Source organism: Vanessa tameamea, chromosome 3, assembly GCF_037043105.1.
Source record: "Vanessa tameamea isolate UH-Manoa-2023 chromosome 3, ilVanTame1 primary haplotype, whole genome shotgun sequence".
NCBI classification, from domain to species: domain Eukaryota; kingdom Metazoa; phylum Arthropoda; class Insecta; order Lepidoptera; family Nymphalidae; genus Vanessa; species Vanessa tameamea.
The window spans coordinates 11740067-11752943 of NC_087311.1; the positions used below are offsets into that span (position 1 = coordinate 11740067).

The 12877-nt window shown below is 30.8% G+C and overlaps 1 protein-coding gene across 1 annotated transcript in view; it reads right to left on the reverse strand.

The window, feature by feature from the left end:
* LOC113397382 (nephrin-like) overlaps positions 1–6745 on the reverse strand; it is a 194919-nt gene extending 188174 nt beyond the window's left edge. Inside the window, exon 1 of the mRNA XM_026635699.2 lies at positions 6479–6745. The gene's annotated coding sequence lies outside the window, so the exon portion shown is untranslated. The remainder of the gene's footprint in view (positions 1–6478) is intronic.
* Positions 6746–12877: the final 6132 nt, after the last annotated feature.

Below are 12877 nucleotides of genomic sequence, written 5' to 3' on the forward strand. Positions count from 1 at the left end.
TGGTTTACGGGCCGCCTAGCGATGGAAAAAGGTTGCAGAATCGATCCTAACCCCTTGGACTATTGTAGTCCCCACTCCTAACACAAGTCATAAGCTTAAAAGGAGGGGTAAATAGGAATATCAGTAATGCCTTAATTAATTTCGGGCACTGTTAGTAGTCTTTTTTTTTTCAAAAAAAAAAGAAAGATAAAACACTATTTCAGAACGTCAAACGTTGAATTTGACAGAGTTTACTTAGCAAAGGTCATCGGCTGTCCACATCCCCAGTCAAACTAAGCAGTCAATAATTAAATAAAATATATCATAATATAATGAAACAGAAACGTTCAGTATATTTTTAAATCATAAAAAATTCCCGTTCGCTAAATTACATTACAATTCCAGTGGTGAAAAAGATATCCGTGTAGAACAGTTCCAAGAAACGTTAAAAAAAAAACAGTTGCAGTTTTTAAATTGAATATTAAATATACATGTGTAACTTTTTCTTATAATTTAATTTTTGATAGTACAAACACCGAGCCGAGATGACCCAGTGGTTAGAACGCGTGCATCTTAACCGATGATTCGGGTTCAAACCTAGGCAAGTGTGCTTAATTTGTGTTTATAATTAATCTCGTACTCGGCGGTGAAGGAAAACATCGTGAGGAAACCTGCATGTGTCTAATTTCAACGAAATTCTGCCACATGTGTATTCCACCAATAAGTATTGGAGCAGCGTGGTGGAATATGCTCCAAACTTCTCCTCAAAGGGAGAGGAGGGTTTCGCCCAGCAGTTGGAAATTTACAGGCTGATAATGTATGTAAAAAACTAAACATCTTAAATTAAATAAAGAAACAAAATGGAGGTCTAATTCAGACCATTTCCAGCAAAATAAACCAATAAAGGGTTTTTGTATGGCGCCGTACGCGTATAATATTCAAACGAGAATATAATTATTACAAATAAACGTGAATTGAATAATATATTAATGTATCCGGAACACGTTTGTACCTCTTTATTTAATTACCGTTTCGTTCTTGTTGAATCGGAATGTGAAATTTATCTGACCACATTAAATATAACCATAAACGTTATTAAAATATATATACACGCTTAATACGTGGACTATATCGAATATACATTTTCAATTTACATCATTGTACAATGTTACAGTCTTGTTTTGTATAACATTTTGACTTTAATGTTAATTTTGTTAATAACATTATTATAAAGAAACAATTATATAAAATACGTAAGGCAAAAGATATACAGTTATTTTTTCTTCCATAATTATCTGTGTCGTATCAATGTTATCATAAAAATAATAATAATTATTATAATATTCATAAATGAGTGTGTGAAGGAACCATTTGTACAGACAGATTAAAAACCCAAGCGTATCTAAAGCTGTCGTGTCTAAATATACAATTTTAATTATTTTGTAGAAACATGCAACATAGAAAAATGCCTGAACCTACATGCCCAACCTCTTAAGGCCAAGTTTCTCTGCCTAATTGGCAGATGCTACGAGTATGTGTCAAGTGTCTCTACAGTGGAAAAAAAAATCTTGATACAATACATCAATTCCGTCTTAAAATACTAAAAAAAAAAGTTAAAAAGATAATAATTTTAACAACAATATTTAAAAATGGACGGTTTTATATTTCATTAATTAATGGTATACTATGTACAAATCAATCACGGGAACTAAAATGTCCACTGTGCCTACACTGGCTTACTCATCCTTCAAATTTGAACATTGCTACGGAGTATTGCTGTCTATGGATCGAATAAATATTAAGTGGGTTGTGATAACATAAACGAGCTTCAATAAAGCAAATATAATAAAAATATAACTTCATACCATTTATTTACTTAATTTTATAAATGGATAAGTTAGCTTTGTTCATTTTCTGAGGCCTTAATCAAAATATTAAATAGCGTAATGGTTAACGGGCCGTCTTGCGATGTAATAAGTCGCAAGTTCAATCCTGATTCCTTGGACTATTGTCGTTCCCACTTTTAGCACTAGCTTCAGACTTAAATGAACGAGTAAATTGGAATATTAATAATTCCTTAAAATACAACTACCTTTAATAAAAAACTAGTAGTCCAACTGATATTCAATTTTCACATCTATATATAGCTTCAGGATGGATAAAAGTTATATAGTATGTCTATATATAAAACACTGAGATATAGTTTAATACTCCAATTTAGTTGGAGAGAAAATTGCCGTTCCAGGCTCTTTTGAAGCAAGCGCTGCCAATACTATAAAAGCTAAACAGAAAATGATTCATATAACTACAAAATGTCTACAAAGAAATTTGCAACACGAATCATATACTTATCTTTTATATATAGACACTAAGCATATGGTCGAACCAATATTGCATTCTTGCCATCATTCCACGCGGTCAAGATTTATACAGTAACTATTTTTAATTCATATTTATATATATATATATATATATATATATATATATATATATATATAAACTGTATTATTGTTTAATTGTTACAAAGTATTAAACGTTTTATTATGTTACTATGTTGTTTTATAAATATGACGGCATGCTAAAATAAAACGTGAAAAAATGCGCCCGTATAGACGACAAGCTGTCAAATTTTCATATATTTTTGCTTCAAAAATAGTACCGATCTTAAATCCTTATTACGCATAATTCAGAACGGCTGATACGTTATAAAATTAAAAATATAATATACGAACATGATATTGCCAAATAATTTATACTATCAACAATGTCTACCTAATTCTGTTTCAATGCTATAATGTCACGTACTCTAAGCATGCGAGGGCATTATGCAATTAAATTTCACCGGTTTAATATTACGTCGATGGCATGCAAATATTTTACACGACAGATTACAGATGAGAGATTAGATTAAAAATTAACACCGAATATCGTTTTAAACGTAACGTTTATTTTAATATAAATAATAATAAAAAAAGATTACGCATTATATTTATTTCCTTTGTTTTTATTATCAGCCTTATTTTTTAATGTATTCGATAATAATTTGATTCAATTAAAGCAACATTGTCTTTTGCATCCACGTTCTATTTTTGGGATTATTTGAATTTGGAATATGATACACGGTCACTTATTAGTCAAAGGTTTTAAGCATAAGTTCTCAAACAAAATCACAAACATGCAATTACATTACATTAAAAAATACTCATGGTTCATACATTATATCCTTTAAGAAAAAAATAAGGTAACGACAACCATAGAAAAGGTTTCGTCACACTGTTACAATAAAACTTCACCCGGTTATACGCAAAGTTCATACGAAATTTGTAAGGTCAAAGTAAAATATAACTCATAATGTTTTCTCTCACCGCCAAACACTAGATAACTTATTACAAACGTCAAATAAGCAGATGGAATCGGAATTCAGTTGTGCATGACTGGGCTTGAACTTCAAGTAAATTGTTCAAATTTTCTACAATTACTAATAGTATTTTAACTACTGGGCCAGTTCAGCTTTATTACATTCATAATAAAATGATGACTAGTCTATTAGACGCTTACCGCTCGTCTAGTATATTTTGGTTGTTTCCATAGTATTATGTTATATGGCATATTACTTTGGGGCAACGTTGCAGATATTGAATCTGTTTTTATTTTACAAAAGGGAGCAGTCCGGTCTATTTATAATTTTGGAGATAGAGACTCCCTTCGATATGTTTTTAACAAAGTAGGAATACTCACTGTTGCGTCTCAATATATTTACGACAATATTTCGTATTCACAGTAACATTGATCACTATAAAAGAATCAATGATAATCATTGGATATACATGAGATGTAAGGATAAGCTTATAACGCCAAGTTTCCGGCACCGCAAAGTCAATAAATCCTTCTTGGGGCAAGGTATCCGTTTATATAATAACATTCCGCGGATGTTTTAAACTTTGCTGATTCATAAATTCAAATCAATTATAAAATTGACATAAAAAAAAGCATATTATTCAATACAAGATTATATAGATGATAAATAAACCGTGGAGCTAATAATTCTCAATAATTCCAGGCAGGATATTTTATTAACATATATCATGGTATTTAATTAACATAACTTTGTATTTTAAATGTTGAAAAAGACTAACTACTTTCTTGCCGGCTCTTCTTGGTAGAATCTAAATTCAGAACCGGTTGTAGCTTCACTTAATATAGTTTTTAAAATGACGATTCAATTATTTTGATTAAATCTATAGTGAACCAAAAATAAAATAATAACGAATATTTTATTCATCTTCCTTTATTTTATAAAGAAGTAAGCTCTATTACTCTGTTCGTTTTTACTTTTAGATAAAACAGTCAACAGATCCAGTCATACATAAGTTTTGTAGTACATTGCGTATCGTATCATTTTGGCAACGTAGTCGTAGAGAAAATTATCACGTTGTGAGTTTTCCAACTTAACTATGCAATAAAAGATACTTGAAAGTATATAATGAAAGATTTATAGGTCTTCAAAATCAAAGGAAAAATCTGCAACAGATAATCGCTTACAGATAACTCATTATTGCTTGAAGCTTCGCTCGCGTTTTAGGGTATTGGTAATGTAGCCTTGGGGTTCAAGCTTGTTTCAAAATTAATTTTATCAAAGGTGTTTTATCAAACTACTCAATAGTTTGGCGGTGAAACAGTAACAAGTAGATAGATAGAGGTACTTTCGCAAACGTTTACAAAATATATAACATTGATTTTAACAATTAGTGAATTCATGGACAAATTGAGAATTAAACGAGCGCCTCCTGGACATCTATTTTGTTATATTGAAAATTGAAAGGTGAGATGACTGAGTGATTAAAACTCGTGCACCTTAACGGATGATTGTGAATTCAAACCCAGAAAAGACCACTGGAAATCCATGTGCATTTGTGTTCATAATTCATCTCGTGTTCGGCGGTGAAAGAAAACATCGTGAGAAACCTGTATGGTTATTAATTCTATAAAATTCTTCCACAAATCTGCAACGGAACATCGTAATGGAATTGCTTCCAAACATAATCCTCAAATATAGAAGACCTTAGCCTAGCAATACAGTATTATATATAGTACAGGCTGTTAATTTACTTTCCATTTTGTATTTTTTTATTTTATCCAGTCATAAAATGGATAAAAGAAGAAAAAGAAATTATTTCTGAGTTTCTTTCACTTCTTCTTCTCAGGCCAAGATATTTTCTTTTCCGAGTTGAAGTTAGTTTTACTTTAGTAAGTAAATACAACTTATTTTCTGCATTGAATAAATTAATTTAAAGTTGAGTTTAAGCATTTTCTGAATCATTGAATTGAATTAGAACTATCAAATATACATATAACATTTTCGTGTTTATATGGGGCTAGCTGGCAAAAAAGTATTATTATACTTTTTTGTAGAGCCATAAAGCCATAAAGCCCATATTTATATGTACGAAGTAAGCATGGGTCACACCAGTACATTGTCATAAAAATAAATGTCACTAAGCCCAAAAAAGGAAATCTGGTGATTGAATATTTTATACCACAAAGAAAATAAGTAAGAGTTGGTCATAACAAGTGTCACTATTTTCTTTTTATCTAAATAAATTAAAAAAAAATTATAGAGTAACGAAAATCTTCATGGAAAGATAGAAACTAATTGTCCTTAATTTTGTCTGACTTTATCATAGACTGGTACAGATATAATAAATTTAAAAAAAATTGACACTAAACATAAAAACCATGAACACAAGACATATACATATGTTTATGCACTTCACATCGGAGGCTAAATCCGAAACCACGAGGTCTTAAGACCGATTTTAATGTGTCACAATATCATAAGATATTTGGAAAATATATTTCTCCACCTGGAAATTGAACCGTCTTGTTAAAAAAAAAACATTATTGTATCATACCTATCAAATTTAATATTGACAAGACTGCCAAAAATGACCAAAGATTTTGGTATCAAAATCACGTACAGTATAAAAGTAAAAAACCTTTTTAAAAGAAACAGCGCACGTGCTGCGGCTACTAGTTATGCTGTTAATATATAATAACGTAAAATAATGATAGAAATAGAGTTTAAATTTATGACGTAATGGTCATTACGTGATATCAGTTATGTGCATCTAATAATCGCAATAGTTAACAATTTATTATAACTTATTTTTAATATTACTGACACGATGTTTGTTCATAGCTAATGCATTGTGAAACAGAGTTTAACTTGATTTTTTTTTGGATGTTTTTCTTTCAAACCTAATAATAGAAATGTATGTTAGAATATTATAATCAAACCTTATAAAACAGCTTAAAATATATTTTTAATCATAGTTCCCGTGTGAATATTGCATATGATGTAAATGTAACATTTTTATTTAATTTTTATTTAAAACTATATTAGTTTACAACAAAAGTTTTATGTTAGTTGTAAGAAGTGTACAGAAAATGATATGGAATTGTCAATCAGATTATAAAACAAAATGTCATTTAGACTTACCTAAAGTTTTAAAATCCACAAGTCCATAATATATTCACTAAACACAATTAACAAGCTTTAACTATCCTGATAAACTTAGAAAAATAACTTCAAAACTCTAAAATAAAACACACACTACATTTAAAAAGTTATATGAACAGATGTCCATGAAGTTTTTAAAGTTACAAAGTCCTAATGATCACTATTATCGTTACGATGACAGGTGATGCTCGCGTGTCCAGCGGGAAACCTGGTGAAAACTAGTCAGAACACGTCCGCACCGGACGGCGTTCGGCCAATTACTGAAGTTCTCACGCAAGCCTGCGCTAAAGTTGCTACTGCGCGTGCGTTAAGCCGATTGACACTCTAGCTTATACGTTCGCTACGAGCAAATATTCATAAGTTAGTTTTTAGTTTTGTTTTGACGGATGTTCCTCATGGGTGCTGTACGAGTGGGTTGCGCGGAGTTGTTCAAAGGAAAACAGAGCTTTGAGTATTGTTTGTATGTGATTCTTTCTTTTCGATATATATATTTCGTGGTTAAGTAAAAACTTTTCTTTCCGTTTGTTTGAAAGTATTTTTTATATAATAATAAATTATTTAGAGTTGTGTTCATTTTAGATTAATTTGTAAATAGATGATATGGTTATAAGTAAACCAAAATAAATTCAATCTACATTAATTTAATATAAAACATAAAACTGTTTAAAACCATGTGTTGTCATTTAAAATAATGTCTTTGGCTTGGCAAGAACAACTGGCTTTACGTCCTTCACGAGATACGTCCTTGTTAACATTACCAACATTCTAATTTCGAGCTACAACTGAAAATTCCCTAACAGAAATAAGTTTGCATTGGCTGATCTTGGATTTGAGCCCACAGACACGGTATTTGTAGACCTATGAACTTTGTGTCTGGTAATGAAAACATACACTAAAATAAATTAAAATTACAAGATAAAGATACACCAAAAGCACGGAAAATATGTCTCATCATAATAACATAAAAAAATAAAGACTTATAAAATAAGCCAGCTATATACTAACTATAGAGAAGCCAGTATTTAGTAACAACATTTGAAATTAATTATAATTTCCACTGAAATTTGTATTAAAACCATCAACGCGAGCACCCCGATAAATAATTAATCGATTGTTACATTTCAAGCGTAAATACTACAAAGGCCTTAACTATGAAACTGAATTTTCTGAAACACGACTCTAGATTAGTTCATCGACACCAAAATTAATCCGCGAAAGACATCTTTTAAATCGCCGAGAGCCAACGTTCACCCCTTTTATCAGAACGATTGTACAAAACCACTCAACCCTTTTAATCCCCAATCCGAAGTGCGTCCGGTCGTTAGCCGACATTAATGGAATCCACCCGTTTAGTCTTCCGTGAAAATAACAAGAAAGGATTTTGAGGTCTCAATCTTTTGCAAACAAAAACAAAAGTTGTCCGAACTCGGTCTTATGACGAATGTATTAAACATATTTGTCTTGGAAAAATAGGCCTGACATAAGTAACGGAGGCACTGATAGAAAGAACGGTAACATATTAATAGATACTACGATTTATTCAAACGAAAAAAAAAAAGACTTTTTGACCTGTGATAGAATGTATCGGTATTTGTATAGTATATCAAGTTCATGTTTGTGATGTTTGAAATTTTCATTGTAAATTTTGGTTTTATTTCCAAAACAATGAATCATGATTTTTATAAAAATATCCGGATGCGTTATAGGCACCAAAGTAATTTTAATGGAACATGGCATGGTGCTTTTATTTCATATGATATTTTTATGCTATCAAATAAAAATATCTTAAAATCTAACTTATACTTATTATCACAATCTACGTAAATAAATGGATACGAAAGACGTTTACAGCAATTATCTTTTTTATTTATCTCACTTACATAACATTATTTACGTTAAAATAATTTAACTGTTAAAACAATATATTCATCGAAGCTTCATTGGTTGGTAATATGTTTTGGCTTATGATAGGGCTAATATTTAATTATAGACAAGTAAATACAATATCGAATATTATTATTAAAATGTACATATGCAAAACCACTTAAATTAAATTAATTTTAATATAAAACTCATATTATTTTCATTTTCTTTATCTCTATTAGATTAAGCACTATTATTAATAATGAGAAATATATTATTATTACTTATGAAACCCATTTATTATCGCTAAGTAATATTATAACGTGGATTATTAATTGAAGAATTATTTTAAAATATTAAAATTATAGATTTGGTAGAATAATGATAGAACATATCTTAATAAAAAACAAGGATCTTCTTAAAGTAAAAACTTAGTGGAAGAATTTGCGTCATGATATCTTACAACAAAAGTTTACAACACATGAATAGCCGCCGCAGAATAGCAACACGCCGAAACGTGTTTGCCTTGATTAATTAGCACGAACGCGAGGAAAGCTACTTGAAATAATACACTACTTGTAAACTCAAACAAAAAAAAGCTCACAATGGATAATAATCTCTATTTATATTTATATAAAGATTGATTTTCAATACAGGCAACTAACAACTTCGTTTTGTTTCATAATTATCAATTCATATTTGCAATTCGTGGTTTGCTTCTGTAATATAAAACTATTTTCATTTTCATATCCGAAGCATTATTAATATTTTATGGCACATTGAAGTTTTACTTTTGACTTGTATTTTGAGAAAGGTTCGGGAGTATACGATACAAATAAAACTATTTTTATAGGAGAAAATAGGTTGTTATAAAAGACATACATTCCTTAGTAATATTATAAAAAAAAAGAATCTATTCATATTCTACAATTATGTATTTATGAAATGTTTCGATTAAAATTTTGTCGTCAAAGCGACTCTATTACACTCTATCATTTATAATCCGCTATTCATTAATGTTATTGCTATTGTTTCGCGAGTCGAGGTCGTTAAGTGGAAATATTTGTAAATTTGCAGGTTAATACGATTACAAACAAGATGAGATACATAGCAATAGATGATAATTGCAATTTTTCAGACAGTGGCACTTTATATTGTCAATTAATTACTCAGAACTTTAATTGTTAAACAACTCTCTTAAATTTATTAAACATAGCGAAAATTTCCCACTGCTGGGCTAAGGTCTCCTCTCCCTTTGAGGAGAAGGTTTGGAGCATATTCCAACAAGCTGCTCCAATGCGGGTTGGTGGAACACACATGTGGCAGAATTTCGTTGAAATTAGACACATGCAGGTTTGCTCACGATGTTTTCCTTCAGCGCCGAGGACGAGATAAATTATAAACACAAATTAAGTACATAAAAATTCAGTGGTGCCTGCCTTGGTTTTAACCCGAAATTATCGGTTAAGATGCACGCCTTCTAGCCACTGAGCCATCTTGGCTCTCATTATATAGTATATAATATTGTAAATATTTACAGAAAAATACATTTTATTATAATAATATAATTTATTCTATTTTTAAACATCAATGTGTTATATAAGTTTCTTATTTAATGATTCGATTATTTATAGCTTTGTCTTAGACATATTTATACGCTCTATCCTTTCCTCTTACCTAAATAAAACATAATTGGTTTTAGGTAACCGTAACTTTGTTCGCCGTAATTGTCTTAGCGCTTGCAATCTCTATGCTACGTATTTCGTAGCTCCGTAGCCGTAGCGCCGTAGAGCTGTGTAGCACGTTTACCGGAACGCTACAAATAACCGACGGGCAAATTTAATAATGTGTAATGAATTCCATAACATCGTACTACCGAGTTGGGAAGCTGAGAACCACAAGTTCTACGCTCTCCACCTTTGTGTTATAGACTTATTATAGCAGAATCTTTGACTAAATTAAAAATGTATGTAACCGTTACACTAAGGGCTTTTATATAAAAATAATGTTATTCGTATAACATTATTTAATTAAAACATAATATACGTTTTCTACCTTTTTTAATTTTGATTTCTTTTTTTTTTTCATAAAAACTTCGTCACTAATCTGTTACAAACTGAATTGTGTCTTATGAAGTATTGTGGTATTAAAAATCCAAATTTTATTATTCGTTTATTTTTTTTACCTGAAAGTAATAAGGGTAATATTATAATATGTTAAATCATATATCCCGATTAACTCAATTACTACCTTGTCGCAGTGTTAGATGTTTTCAAAAAATCTGCTGCAAAGTAATTTTGAAATTCATTAAATGAAATTATCGTACTATATCTTAGATTCAAAGATTTTACACTGCGCATAAAATTGAAGACAAACCTCTTACCGCAGTAGGCAAAGTTATAGAGAATGCTTGCAAGCAATATCATCTAATCTGGAAGGAATCCGTGTATTCGACTCGAATATGCCAAGTACAAGCTTCTATGATTCCGCACTGAATACTAAAACAGATGTTATACGGTAGGATATGTAAAGCATCAATTTAATGCAATCCGTAATCTTCAACTGTATATTGAAGGAATAAGAATTAAGAGTTATTAATTTACGAACAAGCACTGTGAACTTACGAGTATATCGATTCTTAGAATCGATTAATTATTCATTAATATTGCCTGTATGAATTATTATTAAAATAATGTGATTAATTTATTTATTTAATTAAAAATACAATTTTGAGTGGAATTGAAGTGAAGACGTGCACAAACTTGTATAGACATGTCGTTTGCATAAATGATTACGTACATACCTGTACTCAGATTACGAAACAAAAGTCAGATGGAGCACTCTGAACATTATAGTGAAGCAACAAAAAACGAATACAGAATAAAAAACATAAGCGAATTCGCGATAGTGCGAAACCTCGCGTATTTTTGTTAATAAGTCAATAAATTAATACTCAAACTCACAGCACTATTGACGTTTTAAAACTAAAACTGGAACACACCACAAAACGCTATTATATAAAAAAATATGTAAACAAAAATCGGTAAAAAAATATATTTCAAAAACAAAGCTATTATGGTTTTATTATTAAATGGAAGTAGTAAAGATAATCCCATATTGAAAGACCTTACCCCTTCAAGTACACTCAATACCGATGGGTTATAAATGAAAAGTAAAGATATATTATTTTAGGTGACCTCCGTAAGTGATAGCGAAAATTGAATTTCGGTCCATTGTACTCCACAGAATTGAGTTACAACGATGACGTGGCGAGAGGACGATGAGGTATATGCACAATGTATGAGCGAATATAGACATTTATCATTAACAAGAGGCGAATTTCTAGTTAGTTTCAAGCTGAAGTCTACTGAAATTAATGAACTAATATATTCAGTTTTTATATGAAAGAATGTAATTAATTTGAAAATTTGTGTGAATCTTTTATTATTGTGTTATTTGATTAGATAATTGTGATTATGAAAGTTGAGTGAGCGAGTATAACAGGCGAGAGGGATATAACAGAGAATTTACTTATTATTTTATATCGGCATGCAACGTCAAAACAAACGAACCACACGCAAAATATGCACACGATCGGATGCGAACAAACAAACACATAGTCACACACACATTAAAGTGAGTAATATAATTATATATTTATTTAGTTTATTGTCATGTTTATTAATAAATAATAACAATAAATAATAAATATTTTTTATTCCATGCAATTTCAAACCCATAAGATATACAATTAAACAACATTTAAAAAACTTAACCTAAATGAAATTAAGAGTAATTATAAGTCTTTTCTCTCTCTTTTTAGATAGACGATATGGAATACAGAGAACAGAATTCTGTTGTTACTCATGGCTACTCTGCTGTAGAATAAGACCCTGAGTTTCTGTAGTAGCGCGGCAAAACCTCCAACTCTGCTCTCGGCGAACATGTCAGTCGCACTACACCGCCAGGGCAAGTTCATCATCACGCGGGATGCATTATTATATTGTACACGAAGACTGTTACACGCACTCCTCGTGTATCGGTACCAGAGTTGGCTGGTGTATAACGACTGGCAATATGCCTTGAACAGCGTTACCTTCACTTGTTTAGAGCAGTGGTAGAAACGTCTGCCTAGCATGTTACTTCTACAGGCTATACTGCGCCTCTGTCGTTCCAAATCGTCATCATCCGATAAATTATCTGTTACAATATGCCCCAGATATTTAAATTTGGTAACAATTTTTAACACTGTTCCACATAAACTTATCGGTAGTATTATATCAGGGCCTCTCTTATATTTAAATATCATAACTTCCGTTTTCTTTACATTGTATGTTAGGTGGTGTCTAGTTGCATACTTCTCATATATATTTATTAATTGCCTAATGCCGTTGACCGACGGACTAAGCAGCACCATGTCGTCCGCATAACTAAGGTTATTAACGCGCACTCCACCGACCTGGCATCCGACTCTGGTGCTGCTCAGTTCCTCGATCAGCTCGTTTATGTACGGGT